Source organism: Cajanus cajan, chromosome 5 (assembly GCF_000230855.2).
Source record: "Cajanus cajan strain Asha chromosome 5, NIPB_CcT2T_4, whole genome shotgun sequence".
Lineage (NCBI taxonomy): Eukaryota > Viridiplantae > Streptophyta > Magnoliopsida > Fabales > Fabaceae > Cajanus > Cajanus cajan.
In genome coordinates, this window is record NC_138521.1 from 22,152,259 (window position 1) to 22,159,910 (window position 7,652).

The window sequence follows — 7,652 nt, forward strand, 5'->3', positions numbered from 1 at the left end:
TTTAGTGAGCCTTTAGACTACCAACAGGAAAAACTGATATGGACCCAAATAAGTGGAAACCAGATTTGGCCCGTTAAAATTATAAAGATGGTCATGGTCCCTAATATGCTAAATCAGAAATATACGTCTCTCTGTCTCCCCATCAGAAGAGTAACATCAAGTCTCATTAAGGAATCTAGTGATTTGGCTGAGGAAGATCATTGCATCAAAAGACTATTCCGTTGCAACCTTTTTTGGTCAACGTCAATGGATACAAGTACGTGTTATTAACATTAACTCTGTAATCTGAGACAACGGTTCTTAATATTGATTAATGGATAATTTCTATTTGGCTTAAAAAATTTATCCCAACAAGTGGTATCAGAGCTGCCGTTGTTATTAGGTTATGGGGTTCTAAAGCGTATTGTTACAATTTTTTTTTCTCTCTTCATTGACAATACGTGTATTTGAATGTGTTGACCATTTTTTTTTTGCTTCAATTTGGTTTAATTGATTGTACGGATAAAGAGATCGATTAAAAATTGAATTTTTATTAAAGAGATTTTTTGTGAAATTGTATAATTTTCTGTGAATGTTATATATTTATATATGTAACAATTTTGCGATGATCCAGAAGACATTGTCAAATGAAGAAATTTTTTAGCTTTTTAATTTTCTCACCGGAAGGGAGATAATTTGTGCAACAATGCAATAAAGGAATATTTTCTCACCAAAAGTGAGTTAATTGTGCAACAATGCAATAAAGGAATATTTTCTCACCAGAAGTGAATTAATTGTGCAACAATGCAATAAAAGAATATTTTCTCACTAGAAGTGAGTTAATTGTACAACAATGAAATAAAAGAATATTTTCCTCACCGGAAGTGGGAAAATAATATAAAAAAAATGAAAGGAAAGATAAATACATAATATTATGTTTGATCCTTTGAGTACCACCAGAAGTGGGATTTTATTTTTATTTTTTGTCTAAATCATTGTTGTAATATTAAATGATATTTGGGAAAATTATATGATCAATATATTTAATTCCACATTATCGAAATTTTAATGGCATTCGCGTAAGAATTATTTTCTTGAAATTTGATTGATATTATGTTCAAATTTAAATTGATATTTTTTTTATATCAAATTTGAGTGCGAATGTTGGCAGATTATAGACCCTCCTTATTAATTAATTTTTCTGGTAATTTTTTTAATTAAATAAATTGATGTAATATATTGCCAAAACAATCCCTATTATAGAAATTAATTTGATTAAAATTACAATAGATGTTAGTATGAGATTATTTATGCAATTTGTGCTCATCCCAAAGGAAGACACAATTGGGCCAAATAATAACATGCAATTATAAAGGTACAATTATTTATGCCTATGATGATAAATATATGACAATTATAAAGGTACAATCATGTGAATAATAGTCGGTCCAAAGAAAGGCTATTATTTGATAGAATTAATTGTGAATATTTGATCATTGCATTGAGAGTGCTAGTAACAAGTTGATTTGTATGTCCAAAGACAAAGAATTAATGTTGTGTTTGGTATCTTGTAATGGGTCTATTATGTAAATAATCTGCATGTTTTATTTATTTTATTTTACTTTGTGAGCATGTAATTAAATTAATTTTTTTTTCTAATGTTCTATTACAGTTGTTGTTGCTAGTGCTGTTAACTTATATGCTCAAATTAATTGTATACCCATGCTTAATGGGACAAATTTTAAGGCCTGGAAGGAAGCAGTTGAGATAATTCTTGGCTGCATGGATCTTGATCTTGCACTTCGAGATGAGAAACCCACTCCAAATCCGGAAAACCCGGATGAGGATAAGGTTGAAAAGTGGGAACGCTCAAACCAAATGTGTTTGATGATCATGAAGCGATCTGTTCTATAAGTTTTTCGGGGCTCTATTTCTGAGAGCCAAAATGCTAAAGGTTTCCTTGATGTTGTTAAGCAGTATTTCACCAGTAATGAGAAAGCTGATGCAAGCAGTTTGCTTGCTAAACTTATCTCTATGAGATAAAATGGTAAAGGAAACATAAGGGAGTACATTATGGAAATGTCTAATCTCGCGTCAAAACTAAAAGCACTAAAGTTAGAGCTGTCTGATGACTTGCTCGTGCATCTAGTTTTGATTTCCTTTCCTACACACTTTGGACAATTCAAGGTGAGTTATAATACTCAGAAAGATAAATCGAGCTTGAATGAATTGATTTCTCACTGTGTACAAGAGGAGGAAAGGCAGCAAAGAGAAAAGACTGAAAATGCTCATTTAGTGTCAAGCTCTCAGAATAGGAAGAGAAAGAATAATAAGGATGTTGTAGAAAGGACTTCTCAGCAAAAGAAAGTCAAAAAGGATGAGAACACACCTACTTGCTTCTTCTGCAAGAAGCCTGGGCACATGAAGAAAGAGTGTCCCAAGTACGCCTTTTGGCATGTAAAGAAAGGTAATTTTCTCTCTTTTGTTTGTTCTGAAGTTAATTTAGCTTTTGTACCACATGATACTTGGTGGGTAGATTCTGGTGCTACTACTCACATTAGTGTATCCATGCAGGGTTTCCTTTGGAGCCGATTGCCAAGTGATAATGAAAGATTTATATATGTGGGTGATGGCAACAAGGTCATAAGGGAGACTATTGGAACATTTAGATTACAGTTAAAAAAACTGGATTTCATTTGGATTTATTTGACTTTTGTTGTACCGTCTTTTAGGCGGAATTTAATTTCTATTTGTAGTTTGGACAAATTTGGTTTTTCTTGTTCATTTGGAAATAATAAATTTAGCCTCTATCAAAATTCAAATGTTGTTGGTTCTAGTTCTTTAATTGATAATTTATACTTACTAGATGTAGTTAGTTCCAATAAAGAAAATTTTCACATTGATTCTCGTGGTACGAAGCGTAAAATAAATGAGAACTCAACCACCTTATGGCATAAGAGTTTAGGCCATATCTCTAAACAAAGAATTCAGAGGCTTGTGTCAAATGAGATTCTTGAACCCTTTGACTTGTCAGCCTTTGAGGTTTGCGTTGAATGTATTAAGGGTAAACAAACAAATTCTAGAAAATTAGGTGCCGAAAGGGCTAAGGACGTTTTGGAATTAATTCACACAGATATTTGTGGACCATTCCCTACGACATCTTGGAATGGGCAACAATATTCATTATATTCATAAATGATTATTCAAGGTACGACTACCTATTTTTAATTCATGAGAAGTCTCAATCCCTAGATGTTTTCAAATCTTTTAAAGCTGAAGTTGAGTTTTAACTTGGAAAAAAAATTAAGGTCGTCAAATCTGATCGTGGTGGTGAATATTATGGTAGATATGATGGATCAGGTGAACAACGTCCAAGGAATTTTGCGCTTTTCCTAAGGGAATGTGGCATCGTTCCTCAGTATACTATGTCTGGAAAACCAAGCATGAACGCTGTTGCAGAACGTAGAAATAGGACTCTTAAGGATATGGTGAGAAGTATGATTAGTCATTCTTCCTTACCAGAGTCATTGTGGGGAGAAGCGCTTAAGACTGTAGTCTACATCCTAAATAAGGTACCAAGTAAAGTAGTTAACAAAACTCCTTATGAGCTATGGACGGGTAAAAGGCCAAGTCTAAAGCATTTACACATTTGGGGTTGTCCGGATGAAGCGCGTCCTTATAGGCCGCATGAAAGCAAGCTGGAGTCAAGGACTGTTAGCTGTTATTTTGTTGGTTATCTTGAACGCTCTTGGGGCTATAAATTTTTACAATCCCACTACTAGATCATTCTTTGAGACGGGGAATGCGAGATTCCTTGAGGATGTTGAGTTTGGGAAGGAGGAGAACATAAGAAATGTTGTCTTTGAGGAAGAACCTGTCATTGACAGTGATCAAGTCCTCGTGCCTATTACTATTCCAGTACCTTCCCCAATAATAGGTGACAATCATGGAGTTATTCCTGACATTGTCCCAATGCAAGACAATATTGAGGTTCTCCCTCAAATACCTATAGAACAAGCTCAACAACCTCAAAAAGTGCCATTAAGGAGATCCACTAGAGAAAGGAGAAGGCCAATTTTAGATGATTACATTGTGTTTCTCCAAGAACATGAAGACGACATTGGTTTAACAGAGGATGATCCAATCAACTTCTGTCAAGCTATGCACAGTTCTAACTCTCAGAAGTGGATTGATGCCATGAAGGATGAGATGAAATCTATGCAAGACAACGATGTTTGGGATCTCGTTGAATTACCTAAAGGTGTGAAACCTATTGGTTGTAAATGGATATTTAAAACCAAGATGGATTCAAAAGGTAATATCGAGAGATATAAGGCTCATTTAGTTGCTAAAGGTTTCACTCAAAAGGAAGGCATTGATTACAAAGAAATCTTTTCTCCAGTTTCTTCAAAGGATTCTTTTAGAATAATAATGGCACTCGTAGCTCATTATGATTTAGAGCTCCATCAGATGGATGTTAAAACTACGTTTCTAAATGGTGACATTGAAGAAATGATTTATATGATGCATCCAGAAAATTTTGTGTCTGGTGACCAAAAGTCTATGGTATACAAACTAAAGAAATCCATCTATGGTCTCAAACAAGCTTCCCGTCAATGGTATCACAAGCTCCATCAAGTTATTACCTCATATGGTTTTGAGGAAAATATAGTTGATGATTGTGTTTATCATAAGTTTAGTGGGAGTAAATATATATTCTTGGTGTTATTTGTCAATGATATACTGCTTGCCAGCAACGATATAGGCTTATTGCACGAAACCAAGAGATTTCTAACAAAGAATTTTGAAATGAAAGATCTTGGTGAAGCCTCTTTTGTATTAGGTATTAATATATTAAGAGATCGTTCTCATGGTATCATAAGGTTATCACAAGAGAACTATATCGATAAAGTTTTAGATAGATTCAGCATGAAAGATAGTAAACCAGGAGATACCCCTATAGCAAAGCGAGACAAATTTAGCCTCAAACAATGCCCTAATAATGACCTTGAAAGAAATGAAATGCAAAAGATTCCCTATGCTTCAGTTGTGGGAAGTCTAATGTATGCTCAAGTTTGTACTCGTCCCGATATTGCATTTATAGTGGGAGTTTTAGGCAGATACTTAAGTAATCCTGGGATGCAGCATTAGAAGGCAGTAAAGCGTGTAATGCGCTATTTGAAGAAAACAAAAAGATATATGCTCACTTATCAGAAGTATGACAGTTTAGAGATCATTGGATACTCAAACTCTGATTTTGCCGGATGTCAAGATAGTAAATGCTCCACATCTGGATACATCTTTATGTTAGCTGAAGGAGCTATCTCTTGGAAGTCTATTAAACAGACTATTATAGCTTCTTCAACCATGGCTACAGAGTTCATTTCTTGTTTTGAGGCATCCAACCATGGGATATGGATGCGAAATTTTATCACTAATTTACGTGTGGTTAATGGCATTGAAAGGCCATTGAAAATTTGTTGTGATAATAACTCTGCAGTTCTTTATTTCAATAACAATAGGAGTACAACCAAGTCAAAATTCATTGATATAAATTTTTTGGTTGTTAAGGAAAGAGTTCAGAATAAGAAAATTTCTATAGAACATATAGGGACTACTTTTATGTTAGCTGATCCACTTACTAAGGGTTTGGTGCCTAAAGTCTTTCATGAGCACACTGCTCATATGGGTGCAATTCCTTAGAGCACCTTAGTTTAGTGGGAGTCTCATTTATATTTTGTGTCTTCTTTATTTTTAATTTTTCCAAATGTTTGTATTATTTCAATTTTCTACAGAAATAAAGTTAACAATTCTATTCTGAGCTTATTTTGTGCAATATATATGTTGCGTTTTGAATGGATCTCTATAAAGAATAAAGTTTGGACCAGTTGGAAATAGACATGACTAAGATCACGTTGCATGTAATTTCCATGCCACTTATCCATATTTGATCTATGTCATTGAGTGCATACAATTGTGGTGATCATTATGGTTTAGTCACATTAGATAGTGATGAAAGCTGTAGTGGTTCCCTGTTGTTGTATGAGATGGACCAGATTGTTTAAGGGGAGTCTAAAAGTAAATCACATACGGTTGCGCGCCTAAAGATTTTTGTGATATAAATACTTAAATGAACATAAAGCCCAAGTGGGAGACTGTTAGAAATTTTATATCTAATAATTATTGTGGGCTACATATATTATTTGTAGTATTTATATTAGTTATTTACATTTAGTTGGGCTCAATAAAAGTGATCTAATTTTAGTGAGCCTTTAGACTGCAAACAGGAAAAACTGATATGGGCCCAAATAAGTGGAAACCAGATTTGGTCCGTTAGGGGTTAATGGGAACCCTAATAGGTTTAAAATCATAAAGATGGTCATGGTCCCCAATATGCCAAATCAGAAACATACGTCTCTCTGTCTCCCCATCAGAAGAGTAACATCAAGTCCCATCAAGGAATCTAGTGATTTGGCTGAGGAAGATCATTGCACCAAAAGATTATTCCGCTGCAACCTTTTTTGATCAACGTCAATGGATACAGGTACGTGTTATTAACATTAACTCTATAATCTGAGACAACGGTTCTTAATATTGATTAATGGATAATTTCTATTTGGCTTAAGAAATTTATCCCAACATTCCAATTTTTTCTCTATTCTCTTTGCTGCAATTTTCAATTTTCCTCTCTGTCGTGGTCTCAGAAAACCATCCCCCTGTAGTTAATAATCTCCTCTTATATAGCTTTTTTTGCTATCCACATTTGTAATAGTCATAATCCCACTATCTCCTATTTTACAGCCACTACTTAAGCACTATATCATCCTCCCTTTATTTTTGCTAACTTCCTCCTTATCCTCTTTTCAGCCTTACCATTTATTTTATTTTCATTCTTTATAAAATATTTTAGATAAAATCGGTTATTTCCAGTTTCCCTTCTTTATTTATTTCTTATTAAATCATCTAAATAAGGTAATTTAGATCATTTGTGATAAAAAATGAATAAAGATGTGAATTAATTTTATCTAGCTACCCAATACATAGCTCCAATTGCTGATGCGAGTAAGTTCTAGGCTTGAAAATTGGTGCCAAAATGATCAAATAAATGCTTGTATTGGAACAATTAATGTTGGTACTAGAAAGATTCAATGCTTTTGCTTGAATAGTCAAATGCTAGAATGCTTTATCAACTTGTGTTAGGATCTTTGAGTGCTAGTGCTGGATCAACTGAATGCTAATGTTTAATGCTTGTACTGGAGTGGTTGAATGTTTGTGCTGGATTGACCGAATGCTAATGTTGAATGCTTCTACTAACTCGACCGAATGATGGTGCCAATTCCATCAAATGTTGGTGCTGGATTGATTGAATACTGGTGCAAGATCGATCTAATGCTGATATTGGATCGACCTAATACTTGTGCTAAGTTGGTCGATGGGCCGTGCTAAGTAGATACTAGGCTTATACAAAAGAAAAATGTAACTTGTGCCAAGTACTGGAATTAAATAGAAATTCATATGTGAGGCAAGTGCTTAGCCTAAAGACTCTATGTTATTGATTTTAAAGACCTAAGAAAACCTAATAATAGGTTATAGGAAGCAAGAGACGCAAATGAAATGTGATGCAATGGTGATGTGATGTAAAATGTTATGAGACATAACTTTCACGACTTAAA